Source organism: Canis aureus, chromosome 11 (genome assembly GCF_053574225.1).
Source record: "Canis aureus isolate CA01 chromosome 11, VMU_Caureus_v.1.0, whole genome shotgun sequence".
NCBI classification, from domain to species: Eukaryota; Metazoa; Chordata; class Mammalia; order Carnivora; family Canidae; genus Canis; species Canis aureus.
Window position 1 is genome coordinate 69076603 of NC_135621.1, and position 20035 is coordinate 69096637.

Below are 20035 nucleotides of genomic sequence, written 5' to 3' on the forward strand. Positions count from 1 at the left end.
AGATAAGCTAACAGGGGCTTGAAAAAGTTAAGTAACTTGCTTGGAATTACAGGTAGTAAGCAGCAGATTTTGATGTCAAACTGAGGCAGCCGGACTCTGAGACTACAGAAAGAGTGAGTGTGTGTGTGTTTGTGTGTGCGTGTGTGTGGGTCCCCGGCCCCCACCAAGTAAACTCTCAAAGGGCAAGGGCATCGTTTGTTCTCTGCTAGAACCTGCAGCCTGAAGACTGGTCCTTGGCACTCAGTAGCCACTCTCTAAAGGTTGAATGAATGTTGAGAGACTGGATTTAACCTGAGACTCAACTAAATTCGTGAATTTAAACAATAAGATAAAACTAATATTTGTTCTTTTTTTATTTTTATTTTAGTGTTTCAGATTGGTTGTATGTGTCATCTCATTTTATTCTCAGAAAATCCTGTGCAGTTGGGAAGGCGCCTATCAAATAAGGAAACTGGAGCTCTGAGAGTTACAGACAGACATTTCTCATAGCTAGCTAGTGCTGGTCGTAAAAATGCTGACATTTCAGCACTGCAGAGCATCAGGAGCTGTGCTATTACTTTATATTTATTCAATTATTTAATTCTGATAGCCCGAAATACAGTTTCTCTTGTCGCCTCCCTGTCCTTTTATAGAAAAAGGAACTGAGGCACAGATAGGCTGAGAACTCACATTTACATACTTACCTATGGTATGTGTGAGTATTAAATCTGTATGGAGATATTAGCTCCTGTGTCTTAACTCTTATTCTTGTATGTTGAGTCACACATTTTACCTGAAAGAGATACCTAGGAGATTTTTCCCTCCGATAGAATTTGAGGCTCAGAGAAGGGAACAGATTTTCCTGGAGTCGTACAGCTAATGGCATTCCAATGGCAAAACTGTGACTGGAATTGTGCCGTCCCATGAGGTAGTCACCAGCTATGTGTCGCTGTTTAAATTTTAATTAATTAAGGGTAGCTAAAAATTCAGTTCCTCAAGTTGTACTAGCACATTCCATGTGGTCAGTCATTCCACGTATTTAGTGGTGACCCTATAGGACCATGCAAATGATCGATTTCATTGTCTCTTTGGTTTATTCTCCTGATATACTCATGTTCTTGTTGGTAGCGCCGTGTGCGTACATTTCTCCGCTAGATATGACTGTGAGCTATGACATCAAGGCTCTACAGTATCCACCCATTACTGACTTCCTTGTGTTACAGGCCCATCATTGCCCAAGGTGACATAAAACCCTGTCTTCCAAGAGGTTGGGGCTTTATTTAAGGAGCTAACACTATTTCTGAAAGAGCCAGGGAACAATCTGGAGCCACCGTAGGAGTACATATAATAATTCCTTACATTTATGTTTATACCAAGAGTTTACAAAGAGGGGCACCAGAGTGACTCGGTCTGTTTGGCATCTGCCTTTGGCTCGGGTCATAATCTCCTGGTTCCAGGATCAAGCCCCATGTTGGGCTCCTGGCTCATCTGGGAGTCTGCTTCTCCCTCTCCCTCTGCCTCTCCACCCCACTCGTTTTCTCTCCTTCTCTCTCTCTCTCTCTGTCTCCCTCAAATAAAAAAATAAAATTAAGAAAAAGAGTTTACAAAGGGCTTTCATATGTCATTGTCTCATTTAAGCTGCAAAATAACCATTACACGTAAGAGCAGATATAATTTTACCCATTTTCTAGATGAGACAGCTGAAGTTCTGCATGTATAAATAAGCAACCTGAGCTGACGTGGCAAAGCCTAGATTGGGCAACTCATGTATGCATGGACACATTGGAGGAATTCAAGGCAAGAGGTAGAACCATAAAAGGAGAATTTCTGATTTTCATTGTCTGTGTCTAGTCCACACCCAGTTTAGGAAGAGTCTAGATGCATAGGGCATGAATGAAACATGGTCTCTGTCCTCTGGCAGCTTGTTATCCAGTTCAGAAAGTGTCCATATATCGATAGATAAAGTGAAGGTTAGCAAGCAGAAAATGTGATAATACGCAATATTGCTCCTTCATGTAGCCTCACTGCTTAGCATGGAGCCCACCACATCGGAGACACTCAGTACCCACTTGTTGAGTAAATTTGCGTGCATGTGGTCAGTGCTTGGGCGATGTATATAATAACTCAAGACTGTGACATGTGACTCCATCTCCATCTATTTATGTAGTTGTCAGTTAAAATGTACACTGACTTCTCTCATTGCTTGAGCTGCTTTTCTGATAGCAATTTTTATATAAACACATCTTTACCTCAGGAAATTGGCTAGGGCATTAGATTACCAAGAAAGGCTAAAACTATTGTGGGAAACAGCAAAAACAGTTTGCATTTAAAGTAAAAATAGGAATGGAAGAATGATATAGGAGAACTAGTCACAGACAGCTAGCTGTTGGACCCAAAATGGGAAAGAGCCTTTTGGAAAATGTTTGGGAAGATAAAGTTGTCATTTGATTTTAGGTATCTCTGTCACTTGACCTAATTGCTTATAGAAGAGAAATAAGAGATTTTTTGAAGAACATATTGGAAGATTTCCTGAATGACTCCCAATATTCTAGAAAAATTGTGAATTGGGTACAAAACTGGGTACTGAGAGGATCAATTCTACTTTTCTTAACCTCAAGGAAAACTTAAGAATGTTTTATTCATCTTCACCTTCCCAGTAGAGAAAATACATGATTTTATTTGGAAATATTTCTAATCTAATTTCAATCAGAAATAAAGATGTAGTTTTCTAACACAAGTCTTTTCAAAGAAAGATGTTCATACTTGGTTGGTATAGGGAAAGCCTGGAAGAGGGGACTGCCCACAGCTACCCTAAGACTTACCATTCTCCTTAACCGTTTGAGTGATGCAACTCCTAAGGTGAAATGGTGTGAAGCCTTGAATTAGATGATGCTTTACTCTAGTTCCTGTGGGTTTCTCCTTCTCTTGCCCAGGTCCTGACTTAGAAGCAACATAAGCCTGGTATCTTCATAGAAGCATCTACAACTTAAATTAGGTTAGAGCAAGAGCAAGAGACCCTAGGGGGAACTTCTCTAGGAGCCTAGGATACCGCCATCCCCCCAGAAGTGAATTTCTGTAACAGCCTCCTAACAGGTCTCTCTGCCTCCGGCCCTTGCTTTCTGCAAACCATCTATCTTTCCCCTCTACAAACTAGCTCCTTATTGCCTATGAAATAAAGCACGAAGCCCTTGCCCAAGCATTCAAGGCACAGCACCATCTGACACTAGCCTGCTTCTAAAACCTAATTTCTTACTTCTCCATTCTAGACACTGTTCTGTGCATTACTGCATAATTATATTCATATTTACGATGATTCTCTAAGGTTTACCCATACCTGAAATTGAACCCCCACATTTCTGCATTTCCTTGGTCTGTAGGAAGATGCAATGCTTATTGAATGGATGGATGGATGGATGGATGGATGGAAGGACGGATAGATGAATGGAAGGATGAGTGGATGGGTGGAAGGACAGGTGGATGGATTTCATCCCTGTGTTTCTTCCAATCCCAATTCTTCTCTACTAACACATTTTGCATATATCTAGGCCTACTTTGAATCCCAAGTCACTGTCTCTACCTAGCTGGCAGTCAGCATATGCTGATTTGAGTGGCTATTAGTAATTAGCTAATTAATTAATGAAATCAATGAGTATTTGTTGAGGGCCTGTTATATAGCAGGCACTGCACCAGGCAGGGTAGAGACAAATGAGCTTCCCGCCCACTGAAATGAGCTCTCAGTCTAATAGGGGAACAAATGAGGAAATCAGCAGTCACACATGGGGAATGCTGGGTGAGCTCCTTGGGAAAATCCAGATGATGGTGATTCAATAACATCTGAAGAACTAAGGAAATGTTCCCAAGAAGTGATAATGTTTGAACTGAAGGATGTTTACTTGTGAGTGTATTTTTTTTTTTCCAAATCCACCAGGACAAGGATTTTGTTCTGATCAGGCCTCATACTTAATAATATTAATCTTTTGAATTTTGAGCTGCCTCATCATGTTTAAAGATATTTCATACCCTTATCTCAGTTAATTCTCACAAAACTCAACAGGCAGGGGAAACCACAAGACCCAAGAGCAATATCCATTCAATCTCACAGTCAGTATACGTTTACAAGGAACACTTTGGTTATCTTTTCTTTTTTCTTTTCTTTTCTTTCTTTTCTTTTCTTTTCTTTTCTTTTCTTTTCTTTTCTTTTCTTTTCTTTTCTTTTCTTTTCTTTTCTTTCTTTTCTTTTCTTTTTCTTTTCTTTTCTTCTTTTCTTTTCTTCTTTTCTTTTCTTCTTTTCTTTTCTTTTCTTTTCTTTACTTTTCTTTTCTTCTTTTCTCCTTTCCTTTCCTTTCCTTTCCTTTCCTTTCCTTTCCTTTCCTTTCCTTTCCTTTCCTTTCCTTTCCTTTCCTTTCCTTTCCTTTCCTTTCCTTTCCTTTCCTTTCCTTTCCTCTCCTCTCCTCTCCTCTCCTCTCCTCTCCTCTCCTCTCCTCTTCTCTTTCTTCTTTTCTTTCTTTTTTTTTCATCCCCATTATAGATCTTTCAATCCCACTGGGCAATTAGAAAGGATGAAGTTATTTAGGAGAGGTGGGGCTTTTCTGGTCTGTCCTTAATGGCTGAGTTGCATCAGCTCCACCTTTCATTAATGGTTGATTTTTGCCTTATTTTAGAGGGGTAAGAACTAGCAGCAGGTGGAAACTTCAGAGGACATCTTGGGGTTTGAGGGTAGTTAAAGGGTGTAAGTACAAGGCATTCATTTTCAAATGCATTCTAAGGAAATTATGCATCAGGGATATTCTCAGCTGTAGAGGAGAACTGAGGTCACCCTAGAAACAAAGAAAGAGGAGATATTTATGCTGACAAAAAGAGACCAATATCCAAGACTCAAGTCTTAAAATGAAAGTTAAATTGTGACGAGTTCCGTGCATCTCTCTAGCTCAAAGAGCTTTGCTTTCTAAATGCCAAGGGAGTCCTCCCTCACCTCTGCTGCCTGGGTTTTTCCTTGTCTTCAGGAAAGGGCTATATAAAAATGGCAGAAATATGTTCCTGGATGTATGAGAAAGAAAAGATGGGCTTTAAATTGCGGCACAGTGAAAGTTTGTAATCCCAGCACTTTCCCCCAGCTCTTAGTATCTAATCCTTGAAGCCACTTGGTGAAACTCAAAGATTACATGGTAACTTGACTAATAATTTAAGAGCTGCCAAAAGAAAAAATATAGTCCACCTTCTTCTAAGTAAAGATCCGTGTGAGTCATAGTTCTAAAAGCTCCTGTATTTAGGCTGCAAATGTAAAAGCACTGAGCAGAAACTACCCAAACTCCTTTGAAATGAAAACAAACCTGATATGTCAAAGGCACACAAAGATTTGTAGCCATCACTCATTCATGTGAGGTCCCAGGATACTCATGAATCTGGGATGGTCCAGACCAGAATTTTCAATTTTGAGTGGGACAACTTTCTTGAACAGAGGGCCATGAGAACGTTGCCAACATTTCCTTTCTTCATGTTACTGTTGAATTGTTTTTACCCGAGAGACTATTAAAAACACACAAAGCTTTTGGCTCTTAAAATATGAGACTTATGTGTCCTAGTAGCTTTGTTTTCTTGCAAAGTTTGTTCTGGTCTTAGGTTGCAAAGGAGTAAGACCTCCTGCCAAGATATGTGCATGCATGTTAACATGGATGCATTAGCTACTTGATGGTAGTGTATTACTGTCTTGTAAAATGTGCCGTGTTTTGAGGAGGTGGGGTTAGAGCATGCTGTGGGGATTGAGAACATGGGTTTTGAGATAATGCAGATCTGGGTTTGAGTCCTGGCCAGTCCTGGCCAGTGGGATCACTGGCTTTGTGACATTAGGCAAGTTTTTAAACCTAAAGCAGATTTCTTCATCTGTAAAAAGATGATAACACAACTATCACATGGGATTGCTGGGAGGATTAAATGAGAGTAGGCATATAAAGCCCTTAGCAGGGTGTCTGGCATAATAGCATCAGTACTCAATAAAGAGTAGGTATTATTTTTGCAATTACCGTTATTCCTCCCATCATCTAAGTACCATGGAGTCTTACTGAATCCACACTCTGATCTAAGACATCGGACTCTTTTCAGGCTTCTAGTGATGGTTTGTTGGTACTTCTCAGTGCATTGAGCACCTGTGGTGCTATGATCATGGCAATTAACAGTCCCCTGGATCTACGTATGATTTAGAGGATAGTGTGCCATTTTGTTTGATTCAATTAATGAAAGACAAGGACCCAGGGGAGCACGTCTAACAGTCACTGCAAGATGGTGAAACTAAGTCATATGCAGAATGAGAAACTTAAAGGTATTCAGCGGAAAGAAGACCTAGAAAGAAAGACCTTCCAAATATGTGAAAGGCTATATTAGCAAATGGGAATTGGTCTAGATCAGAGTATCTTGGCACTATTGACATTTTGGGGTAATTTTTGTTGTGGGGGTGTCAGGTGCATTATATATAATGTTTTTTTTTTATTGATTTATGATAGTCACAGAGAGAGAGAGAGAGGCAGAGACACAGGCAGAGGGAGAAGCAGGCTCCATGAACCAGGAGCCCGATGTGGGATTCTATCCCGGGTCTCCAGGATCACGCCCTGGGCCAAAGGCAGGTGCTATACCGCTGCACCACCCAGGGATCCCTATAATGTTTAATAGTATTCGTGGCTTCTATGTACTAGATGTCAGTAAGAGTTTTGGCGGTTGTGATGATAAAAAATGTCTCCTGGGAAGCAAAATCATACCTTTGTTTGAAAACCACTGACCAAACATGAGAGACTCCTAACTCTGGGAAATGAACAAGAGGTAGTGGAAGGGGTGGTGGGCGGGGAGATGGGGTAATTGGGTGAAGGGCACTGAGGGGGGCACTTGATGGGATGAGCACTGGGTGTTATATTATATGTTGGGAAATTGAACTCCAATAAAAAAAATGCAAAAGAAAACCACTGACCTAGATTAATTTTATAGGACAGAGTAGAACTATAACCAGCTTATGGAAATGCCCATGAGGAAAGTATTTGTTCATCCCAAGGAAGACTTTGTTGCTAACTAGCAAGGCCCCATTACAGAATAGACACCTCAAAGAGCAGTGAGCTCCTGGTCACCAGAGACATCCAAGCAAAAGCTGAGAGACTGTTGGGTATTTTCCTGAATGAAGTACCTGTGTTGAGTGGATTGTTGGCATTCACAGTTTCCATATTCCTAATTTTCCCACACTCTATGTTCTTCTTGAAACAAATTTCTATCTTTTTAAATGGACTTTCTTAACTAAGTCTAGTCCATCCTCAGCACACAGTTATAAGGGGAGGACCAACATATTGGAGGGGTGGCTTCAAAACTCTAGGCTCTGCTCTACCACTGTTTTGTGAGTTGCTAAACCTTTCTGGGCCTCAGGGCCCAAGATGCTTTCATTCAAAGCCAATATACAATGGTGCTGGAATGTTGTTTCCTAACTGTGATGTCAAACCTTAAGCATTCTGTATTACTGCTCTGCTTTTATAATTAATGGTAATTTATAATTAATTGGTAATTCTGAAACATTCTCATCCACTCAGATCTAGATATTCCACTTGTCTAAGCAATTAGCACTTAAAATCTGAAGGAGAAAAATAAGATAAAAATTTACAATTTTTAGGTTAAATATAAATGGATATTACCTTTAATTATTAAATAAAAAGTATGGATAAGCTTCAAAACTGTTTCCTGCAAAAAACACAATGCTGTGCATATATGTATATATATATATATATATATACATATATGCACATGATGTATATAGATATATATCAGTGTAGAGTAACTGGGTAAATGAGATAAAAGTATCTTGCTATAGAGTGGATTTTATGCTTAAAGTACAGCATGTAGTCTGTTTCTTGGAACATTGTCATAGTTTCCAACCATGTTAAGTTTGAGATGCTTTTCTTTCCCTTCATATAGTCTCTAAAACCATCATATTATGTTATCACAGATCTTTCTTACCATATGGCTCTCCGGTCATATCTTTCTAATATTAAGAGATAACGTCAACATGCTTTCTTATAAAACTGGCTAAATATGTCCATTGCAAAGACAGTAAACTGATTTTCAAAGAGGATAATATGTTCTATAATTGTCAGATCCAGAGTCACTTCTTCAAGTTGAATTAACCAATCCATCAACTGCTTGATTTGTATTCACTGGTATGTCTCTGAGATCTAGAGATTTGTCCTTCCTAATACCCCACTTGAGGATGATTAGACTAATAAACCAAGGACAGAACTAACCCAAGAGGTAAGAAGTGGTAAGAAAGAGATTATGACAAGAGGGAGAAAATGCTTGAATGTCTCAAGCAAGGATGCCCCCATTCTTGGATTTATCATAGACGTTCCATTAGTTTTCTTGAAAGAGGCTATGTCAGTCAGGATAAGCTAGGTTATGATGCAGTAACAAATGAGTTCCAAATTTTGTAACAGTAGGGGCTATTTCTGGTCATATCCATCTTGGGAGTACTTCAGTACTGCTCCCTGTTCACTTTGTTCACTCTCTATCTGCTCCAGAACCCAGACTGACAAAGCAATACCCCAAAGGGACATTGCTTGTCATTAAGTAGGGGACAAAAGAGCCTGAAGACTACACATCGGCTCATAAAACTTCTACATGTCAGCGATACACACCATTTTCCACAGAGTTCATTGCGCTAGTATGGGTTGCATGGCTAAGCCCAGTCCATAGGGAGTGAAATATAATTCTTCAGAGAGGGGGCCATGAATATTTGTGAGCAATAATCGAAGTTGCCATAGTTCCTGCAGAATTAATCACTGGCCAGAGACAGGCTGAAAAGTGAGCCTGAAAAATGGAAGCACACCTGTTATGTGTCCATTCATGGTGGGGCATTTGGAAGGGCATTTCTTTGTCTGACAACCTTCCTTTCCCTCCTGCCGGGTTGGGGTGGGGAATCAGAAGTTCCTCTATCTTTCCCACACCCTGTTAACTTTGGGGGAGAAGGTACCAACTGTGTCCCCTGATGGAGTGGAGTTGGCAGGCACAAACTGAAACACTGTGTTTTCCCATGTAGTTTTGCTGTCATTGCGTCGGTAGGTGTGTGGCCACCTTGCTAACTAACCACTTGGAGAGACATTTAGAAATCCGTGTGTCTGGCCTTATTATGGCAAGACAGTTCCACGGCAGCTGAGTGTGAGCAGGTGGCACTGATGAGCTGCTGTCTGTCTAGTTAGTTTGCCTTTGTGGGCTTCTCTTCCTTTCCCGTCCCCATTGCTTATGACATGTGTGTTGTTGAAATTGTGTCAGAGCGAACATCTCTCATTGACCGTAAAAGGAGGAAAAACAGGCAAGTGTGGCATGTAACTTCTCTGCATAAATCTCCTACGTTGCTTTAACCCCTCGTGTGGCAAGAAAATAGCGCATCTGGAAGTTCTCTTCGTTGTACATGAGAGCACAAATTCATTATTTTCTTTCTCCTCCACATCCTAAAACAGCGCACCTCCCAAGTGTTTGGGAAGCTGTGACTCTGCAAAGCTCCTGAGTATCCCCAAAGAACAAACTTAGAGTCTAACACTAGATGATGTCAAATGCTAAATGGCCTCTTGTTTGGGCAGCCAGAGGACATATTTAGATTTGAAGTCATCCTCTATAATCTACTAAATTCATGATTTTATGATGTGATCAGGCAGGCTTTTCTCTGCAATGGCCTAAAAATAAGATAATGCAATGGAAGCTGAATTCATTGGATGTATAAACAGCCCTTACTCTGAGATGGTGCTTTCTCTAGGTCAGATTTCTTGTGATTGGCAGGAAGCTGTGACAGCTCATATTGTATGTTCCTAAGAGGAACATGGGTAGAAATGGTCAATTAGAACTGCCACTCAGCCTCTCCTCACGTCGGCTGCTGGTGGACGGCCGCTTGGGCTCTGAACTAGCTATTAAGATGGGGAAATCCTGCTCCCCATTGTCATTGGGTTAAGTGAGGTGATTCCAGAAAAATCTTAATTGCGTGCCCACATACCTAAAGTTACAACCCAGCAAAAATGAGGCGACTTACACAGTGGGATAGAATTAGGCATTCTTCTGTGTAGGTACAGGATAATTCCTTTGAATAGAATAGTTTCCCCTGATTTTTGTCAAGACCACTGAGGCAAATCTCTCTCTTGTCCCATTGCATAGCTTTCTCCTCTGTGCACAAAAATCTTCCCTCACCCTCACTGCACACAGACGCATTCCCTCTCAGAAGCATGTAACAACGCAGCTATGCACGCAATTTTCCTTTCCTCTTTCTTTTTCTGATGCCCTGATTTCAAGGTGAATGGGGTCAGTCCAGAGAGCAGCTGGTTGGAGCTGGTCCTTAGCAGCTAATTTCCTCCTTGAGTTGTGAGATATGTTGCCAAGTCATTCATCTCTCCCTGTATGTTTGTTGTTGCAAAAGAAAACAGAAGGCAAGTTCTGCCCAATATGGGAAACTAGATGAGCAGGTGGGAAAGACACACAGAAGTTCCATCAATGACATCGTGAGTGTACCAAAGGTGAGCTAGAGAGAATGTGGAGCTTGGATCCAGATTTCCTGGAGCTGGTCTTTGGGATTAAGCAAGTGGGAAGGATTAAGGAAGGCAAAGGAAGGGAAAAGGAGAGGAAAAGACAAGAGTAAGGGAGGGGAGGAGAAAGCATTTTATCCAGGAAGGAAAGGTTGGAATGAAGGAGAGACCCTCTCCGAAATCAACACGGTCTGCAGCCCTTCCTACTGGATTGGGTTGAGAGGAGTGAAGAAGGCCTAGACAGACTGGAAGTGGGGGGAACCTGAGTAAGGGAATTGACAAAGCCACAGAATCTTGAAGTAGACTAAGGATATAGAGTGAGTGGGAACCCCTCCCTTCGGTAAGTCAGAGTCTACTCTGCAACTTCCTGGAGCCCAGATGACACTGGGTTAGCCAAGAACCAGCATGCTAGTGCCATTGGCAGATACCTGCCTTATGTCCTATCGTCCCAGTACTGTTGAAGCCACGTCTGGGTCCAGGTGGGAATGGGGAGGAGGCCCTTGCCCTCCATCTATTCCTGCAAGAGGGAAATCCTCCAACAAGGCCACCCAGCCTACACTCTGTGGTGTAGTCCAGGGCTCTCACTTATGACAGTTCATTTTGAACAGAAGCTTATTTGGGTCAATTCTAACAGAACATCAAAGTTTCGTCCTCTCAGCTACAAATGGCTGTACCGGGGACGTTGGTGGCTCTTTTCAGCAGCCAGTACTCATTGAGCTAGCAAGGACTCAGAGTGGGACAAAGTTGCAAAATAGGTCGGACGCTGGTTTGCTGTTCTGGAGGGACTTGTGCTGCAGTGGGAAAGGAATGAGTAGCTCACATGAAGCAGCAAAGTGTGAGCAGGGACTTAAACTCAAGTACTGAAGTTCTGGCCAGACTTCAGAGCCCTTTGTGATCAGAAAGAGTGGGAGTGCTCAGAGACGTCCCTTGGCAGAGCCACGTCCTGGACCTTAAAATGCAGGAAGGGGACAGAACGGAAGGAAGAGAGCAGGGAAAGCATCCCAGGTCAGGCTGAGGTAGCCGGAGCATGCTGGGCAAACTGAGCGTGACACGAGTCTGCAGGGACAGAAACTCAAGTGTTGGAAGGTGTTGTTAACATGTGACAGTTGTCGCTACAGGTTGAACTTCAAGGGCTAGGGGTTTGCACCCTCACCACGATGAAAGACCCAGGCTTCAGATTGAAGACTCAGGCTTTTGTAAGACTTCTAAAGGGTCTACTAAGTGCTTGCTTGGGACTATATAAAGGTCTGTATATATAAAAAACCAAGGGCAACGCCTGAGACACAATAGCTCCTCAATATATGTTTGGGCATAATTGCATTATTTTTGGAATTATGGGGAATCCTTTCTTTCTATCTCTCTTTTCCTTCCTTCCTTCCTTCCTTCCTTCCTTCCTTCCTTTTGTAGAGAAGCAAAGATACCAAAGTATGTTGGAGCAAGAGTTGTTTCCCATCTCATACTGTTGCTTGGGGTGAATTGGAAGATAGTAGGGAATCTAACCACAGCTCTAGGCTCCTATATTCATTTAACTCTGGAGAATTGGATTGTCCAATGCCATCTTGAGCTCGAATTTTTCAAAGCAGAATATATTCCCTTCTCCTCAAAACTTAATTTCTCTACAAATCTTTTCAGAATTTCTAATATAACAGCATCCCTGGACTCAGTCACCCAGACTTAAAACTTCAGTCATCTGAGAAGGGGGGGAGGAATGGAAAGAGGAAGAGAAGGAGGGAGACAGGGAGGGAGAGAGGGATGGAAGGAGGGAGAAAAAGAGAGAGTGAGAGAGAGAGACTTTACAGAACTGGAATACATGGAATATATTTTCTATTTACAGGAAAAAGTATTGAGTAAGCGGTAGTATTGCTAAAGAGGAAATGGGAGTCATTTACAGATAAAGGTTAATATTTTATACCAAAACACACCAGGACATTTAGAAAGAGGGAAATAATAACATTGGGAAGAAATTGTAGGGTTTCCCAGTAAAAGCGGTATTTTCCCATGACACCTGGCTCTTTAAAGGTTAAGAGGACTTACTGATGGCTCAGAGCTTATGCTAAAATGGACTTAAATACATTTCTGGGACGTGGTCCTAGAAGAGAATTCCAGCTTTATTTCAGTCAGAGAGGAAAGGATTAGGTATTCCTGATTTAGAGCATTCCTGTCTATGAAGGGTCTGTGAGTGAACAAGGAGAAGCTGGTTTCTTTCTGGAGATGACATCGGGAAGGACTTCTATATGAAGACATGTGTGGCAGGGTGAGTCCCGAGATCCTGAAGCACAACATCTCTAAAAATTTTTAGTTACATTTTAGAAGTCTCTTTTCTTTTTTTTTTTCCTGTGTTACTGTCTGTCAAATTAGGATCTTCTTATTATTTAATTAATTCCTGCACTGTCTCTTTGGGTGTGTCTTTTCTGACCTGTCACGTTCGCAAGGGGAATTCCATGGCAGTTCTTAATATAACTGGCACCACAATTCACTCAACATATACTATGTTTTGAGCTCCTGAAGTGCACCTGGCAATGTTGTAAACACTGGAAAATGGAGATTCACATTCTCACTTATGCCTACCAAATAGCTGCTGCAGAAGCCCTGGGGGTGTAGCCCAGAAGAAAGGAGTCACAGGCCTGTTCATTTTCAGTGGGCTTGGCAGACACAGGTAAATGTACACCCAGGTGGGTGGGTAAGGACCGACAGTAGTCAGTGTCAAGAATGGGAAGAAGGGTAAAGGGTGTGATGATGGTTGTGATTTTATGTTTATATTTTATGTGGATGGTCAGAGAAGTTTTCTCTAAGGAGCTGACGTTTGGTAGAGTTCTGAATGAAATGAGAGGAACATTGAGGTAGACCTCTGGTTGAAGAGCCTTCCAGGCAGGAAGAATGGTCAGTGTGAGGGTTCTGAGTAGGTGTGTCTTTGGCCTGTTTAAAAAATAGCTCAGAGGCCATGTGGCTGAATCCAGAGGAGGAGGGAAGGATTGGGAAGGTAGAGGTGAGGAAGGTAAAGAGACAGCAGGTGGCCAGGGCACATGAAGCCTGAAGGACCCTGTACGTGTTCCTGATTGTGTTCTAAACATCATGGGAAATCACTGGAGGGTTTTGAGTAAAAGAATGACACGACCCACCTTATCACTAGGTGGGGAATAAAGTGGGGCAGGGTGGAAGCTAGGAAAGAAAGCCAATAAAGCTCAGACCTTGAAGAAGCCACAGTCTAGGGAGGAAACACATATGCCAACGAGTGTTCGGAGTATGGGGTGATGAGCATAGAATTTGGAGCCCTGTAGAACGGAATTCAAATCTTGGTTAGAATAGGTATTAGCTGGGTGATTGCAAGTAAGTTTCTCATGATCTTTGAGCCTTGCTTTCCTGGTCAGAAAAGTAATTTCTACTTCAGGAGAGTTACGAAGATTAGATTTGAAAAAGTGTTTAGCTTAATGCCTGGACCATCATAAGGGATCAATTACTTCAAGTTGCTTTTATTATTGCAGAGTTGGGGTGGAGAGAGGTGGAAGGCAGGGACGCTGGCGAGGACACCATTGCATTAGTGCAGAGGACACGCGCCAACGGCCCTAACTATGACAATGGAGGGAAGAGGGGATGAAAAGGAGATTCAAGAAAATTTATGGACTGCCATTGACAGAACCTGATAACTTTTTGGCTCTGAGCATAGAGACATTGGGAAACGAAAACGGCTCCAAAATCTCTCATGAATCCTCAAGGAGATTGCTGTGTGATGTGATCATTATCAAAATCTGGGAGAATGAAGAAGGAAGGGATATCTGAGGACCTCTTCACCTCTCGTGTGGAATGTGGCCTCACTAGCCCAGCAAATCCACTATCAATAGAAAACAGATAATTCCCCCAAAGATAACCCAAGAGCTATTAAATAAATGGTCATGGGGTTAAAAAAAATACAATATCTACTACAGGGGCGCCAGGGTGGCTCAGTCGGTTAAGTGTTGGACTCTTGATTTCAGCTCAGGTCATGACCTTAGGGTTGTGAGATGGAGCCACACATCGGGCCCTGTGGTCAGTAGGGAGTCTGCCTGAGATTCTTTCTCCTTCCCTTTCCCTCTGCCGCTCCCCACTGTGCACTTTCTCATATCAATCAACAAATGAGTCAATCAATCAATCTTAAAAAAATACAGCATCTGGGAAGCCCGGGTGGCTCAGTGGTTTAGAGCCGCCTTCAGCCCAGGGCGTGATCCTGGAGACCCAGGATCATGTCCCACATTGGGCTCCCTGCATGGAGCCTGCTTCTCCCTCTGCCTGAGTCTCTGCCTCTCTCTCTCTCTCTCTCTCTCTCTCTCTCTCTCTCTCTGTGTCTCTCATGAATAAATAAATAAAATCTTTAAAAAAAATACAGTATCTACCATAGTGTCATTTGAAATAAGAATGCTATCCTGGGGTCATTGATAAATAGGTAGTACGTGAATGGTCTTGGATGCTGAGGCTGAGAATGGTGGTGATGTTGATAATGTTGAGGGAAAGCTTTTTTAAGATGACAGACAACTGTCCATCCATCAGGATAGCCCTTCCAGGAAGCACTTAACGGACTTAGGCAAACCTGTGTTAGCTTCCCCACCACTCTGACTCAATGATGCAGCTCTAACATCCGACCCTACCAAGTTATGACATGACTCATCACAGGTGACACCTCGTGTGATGGTGTCATCTCCCATGTGGCTCCTAACTCAGTCCCACGGTGGGAGAAATTGCCGTGTAAAAGTGACATTTCTCTTTGCTCAGGACTGCCATGAAAATAGTAGGATCTCAGGGAATATTCTAGAGTTCTCTGAATGGCTCTAGGAGAGGTCCAGGGGGACGGAAGATGGCAGAGCAGGAGTTATGGACAGTGGTCCTGAGGAAGGTTTCCACTCTGCCCGTTTCCCTGGGTCAACTCCAGCTGAAAGCTTGCCCTGCTGAGTTGTACTGAACACATAATTTTGCCCTAGGTGATTTTTTTTTTTTGATATCGAAGAATCGAGTTTATACAAGCCTAAGCCACATTGCAAACAACAGTACTTCCTGGATGGAGCATGAGTGATTAGCTGTGAGAGTCGTGACCGCTTGGCCCCCCACCCATCCTGACGTCTCAGGCTGCAGTGTAGTCATCCATATGGTTTTCAGGACATAAAAGACTAGTCCTCTAATGACCATCTTATCTGGGAATCCCAGCTACAGTATATTTCTAGAACCTCATAATGATCACGTTCACTTTATGTTTTGGTGCCCTTAAGCTAAAGAGGCGGGTAAAACAAAACAAAACAAAACAAAACAAAAAAAATGGATGGAGAATAACGTTAAGTCAAAATTCCGTGGTAAGACCAAAGCGAAAACGACTCCGACGTTAATGTGGTTGAGTGGACTGCAAAACAGATCTATGCAATTATTTCTCATAAATATTCTGCTAAGTCTCTGCATTTTCCTTGAAGTGGCAGCAAAGCCTGGAATGGGAGGCCCTCTGTTCCTCCACTGCTTAGGAGCAGTGCTACGGCTGGGCATACATTACAGAAGCCAGAATTTCAGCCACGGTGGAAAAGACTGTAAAGATTTCTGCCCCTTATTAACCATCAGGCTGCCACTAGGTGTATGGATGGGGTTAAAAGTTCCACATGGGAACAAAACCATGTGAACAGTCTCCAAAGCACTAGGAGAAAATCTTTTCACAGTAGTGGTGTTCAAGCAAAGAGGGTGAGCGAGCAAGAGAGAGCCAGAGAGAGAGAGAGAGAGAGAGAGAGAAGGAAGGAGAAGGAATAGAAACTCCATGAGCCTTCCAAGGACCAGCAGTGGCCACCCGCCAGTCATGGCCCACAGGAGTGCACTTTCTGTGCTAAGTAAATAAACTGAATTGTAAGTCTGCAAGGCCATGGAAGACATAAACCAAGAGTTTTGCTCCAAATCTGAAAGGTCTCCATGGAGAGTGCAAGGAAATGAGGGCTGTCTCTTTAAAAATCAGAATCGAACTGGCTGGAACTTGTAACTGCCCAGAACAGAGCCCCAGGGGCCAGCAGTTAAAAATATGACTTTTTTTTTTTTTTAATAAACAAACCTGACATTGCAAATTTAATGCAAAACCATATGCATAGGGCATCACTGATGTGTGCAACCCCTTTCAATCAGAGCTGCAGGAAGAAGGAAGTAAAATGGGCACATTAGCCTCGTGTTTGGCTGCACTTTATCCACAGTCTGTATTTCGAACCTGATGGTGATGTCCCCCTAGCCCTCCAAGGGTTAAGACTCTGTGCACTTTTTCTTTTCTTTTTTTTTTTTTAAGATTATTTATTTATTTATTTATTTATTCATGAGAGAGAGAGAGAGAGAGGCAGAGACACAGGCAGAGGGAGAAGCAGGCTCCATGCAGGGAGCCCGACGTGGGACTCGATCCTGAGTCTCCAGGATCAGGCCCTGAGCTGAAGGCGGCGCTAAACCGCTGAGCCACCCGGGCTGCCCTGCGCTTTTTCCTATTCTGAATTTTCCTATGCGTATTTTTAGGAAATCCAGTGCTAAGTATGTGCTCAGTACCTAAAGTATTCTGGGTGCAAAGTTTCACCTTGCTCCAGAATTCCCTGGAGTGTCAGCAAATACATTCCACTGAACTGAATAGAGGTGGTTTCTTTTTCCTTTGGCGATTTATTAGCCAATGCTCCCTCACCCGGGGTTCAATCTCCTTTGGCAGTTGCAGAGAAACCACAAAACACTAGTTGTTAATATTGTTTTAAGCCTCGCCCTCTTGCTTCATTGTATTTTGGTCAGATTTGCTTTTTCATCTGACACTTTGCACAAGTTTAATTAAAATCATAACAGTTCAATCCTATAGGTTTGGACAGCCGTGGGGATGGACACAGATTCAGGGATCGTGAAAGAGACGTAAGCATCCCTTTCGGAAGTTGGTCGGTGGCCTTATCGATAATTTAGGTGGAAAAGTCTGTTTCTTAAACACAAGAGATCATTTAACCCGGTCAAGACTCATTTGCTCTTAGTACAGTTTTCCCGAAAGATCACATGTTGCTGTTGAGAGTGTGTTGTTCTCAACGACATGGTTTTTATTTGAATTTGGATCATCATCTTCCTTGTTGCATGAGATCAGCTTATCTATGCTCTTGGTGTGACCCCAGACACCACCGCCTCACCCCACGCCCTTGGAAAAATCCCAGTTGGTGGTTCGTCCTCCTTCCCTTCTTCCATTCTGAAGCTTACAGACGTGTGGACGCCTCCAGATGGACAGGAGGATTGTGTGGTTATTTGCCGACATGGACAAAAGTGGGGCTAAGGCTAGCTTGGGATGCCTGCAGCGGGGAGGATGCTTGAGGATGGCCTGGTGCAATCTGGGCCTTGGAGAAGCTTTACCAGATGGGATGATTTGGGAAGAGGTTTGGTCATCATCTTGGATGTGGTACGTGTCGTGCTTTCTGCATGATTTCTCTCAAGTGATTAAGCATCGTGTTGTGTGTTTCCGCAGTGCATTCTGCGGTCTTCTCGGAAGCATGTGTGGCGTGCTTAGTTCTACCCTATTAATTATATGGGGTATCCTCCAATCTCTCCTCTATTGTTTTGCTGTTGAGGATTAACTAAACACACTCTGTGTTCGTGAAACCGTGTGTCCTTCAAACCGTGTGTCCTTCCCCTTCTCAGAGCCTCTCCCCCAGCCTAGGGAGGAGTATTTTGGGAATATGTGAATTCACACCTCTGAAATATTAAGAAGAAAACATCCAACGAAAGTGGCAGCACAGTCACAACCACGAAGATGTTAAGGTCCACGTTTTGACATGACCCGGCGCGGAGTAGATGTCACCATACAATTTAACGTCGTGAGACTCACTTAGCGCCCACAGAAGGCTGATATGGGGAGGTGAATTGAGGACAGGGCTTCCAATTTTGGTTCTAAATATTGCAGGGTTTTGTGGGATTCAACCAAACCCTAAATGCTAGAAGAACATCTCTTCAGATTAAATTGCTGTGGATAAATATTCGACTCTGGTTCAGTTTACACTCAGATATTTTGTTTTTATTCCCTCCGAGCGCCTAGTAGTTACAGAGACGCTGGCAGAGGGAAAAGGGCCTCATGTGAATGTATCCTATTCAGAAATATTCCTGAATGATCACTGCCAAGATATTTAAATTTGTTGTCCTTAAAAATCCAGGCCTGTATTTTGGTCAAGGTTGGAACAAAAATTATTAACTTCTCTCCCCTATACCACGTGAAATCATGCCTGGCTAGTAATTTACTTGCATTAGGAAACCGAGAAGGGAACTTGTCCTACTTACACGCAATCTTCTCATTGGGTGCTTTAGCACATCTATAAATTCACTCTGATGAGTTCAAACAGAATTTCATATGTGCAGGAGAATAAAATATCATCGCCTGATTGTTGCCTATCTGACCTTGAATGTAAAATGGGTGTCGAGCCATAATTTTTGGGCCTCTCATTTGTGCAACATAATGAAGAGTCAGAAAGGATTTATTTTTAAAGACATTTCACAAGTACCGTTTAGAACCACATTAAATTATTTCCTATTTTCTGTGCTTACTACCTTGCCAACACTTCCAATGCTTCGGAGAATATTTTTCTGCCTCCCAGGGCCAACAGAAAATTGGATCTAGGGATCTATACTTAGAGCTCATGCTGGATCCAGAGCTAAATGTTTTCAAAACACGTGTGGTCATGTTACGTTACTGGACTTCATGTTACCTCTCCCTGTTTCACGCCAGCTGATGATGCTCAACTTAAAAAAAAATAAATAAATACATTAATAAATAAAATAAAATAAAATAAAATAAAATAATAAAATAAAATAAAATAATAAATAAAGTAAAAAATAGCCTGCATCATATGGCTACAGCTACTTGTATTCTAGGGAAATACATTCTTCTACAGGATCTATCACTGGGTAGTAATCTTCCTATTTTCTCATTTTGTCTGAGGGTGGCAATGGCAGTGACTAAATTTGGGCACTTACTATCTTTGGTATTAAAAGCCTATAAAATTCTGGAATAAAAAAATTCATTTATCTTACTGTCAGAGTTTGGCCTAGTATTCCCTCTTCTTCACTTTTTGGTTTTCTTTCTTTCTTTCTTTCTTTCTTTCTTTCTTTCTTTCTTTCTTTCTTTCTTTCTTTCTTTCTTTCTTTCTTTCTTTCTTTCTTTCTTTCTTTCTTTCTTTCTTTCTTTCTTTCTTTCTTTCTTTCTTTCTTTCTTTCTTTCTTTCTTTCTTCTTTCCTTTTCCCTTTCCACTTTTAAGCAGTACATCAGGATTAGCAAAAGCATGTGTCTCTTTATCGGCTGAAGAATAACAAATAAAATTTACTTCTATTAATCAGGGTTATGGTTAGCTTTCAACATTTACAGCATGTGTCTTTATCATTCATTTATACATTTTTTTTATTGCAAAGAGATCTTTTTATTTATTTTTAATGGAGGCAAAATTTGACAGCATAGCAAAAAAAGAAGGCAAAGGTATTACTCATTCCTATTTCTATTACACGGAGAAAACAATGTTTTTAATATTTTGGTGTCTATGCACTGGTTTTTA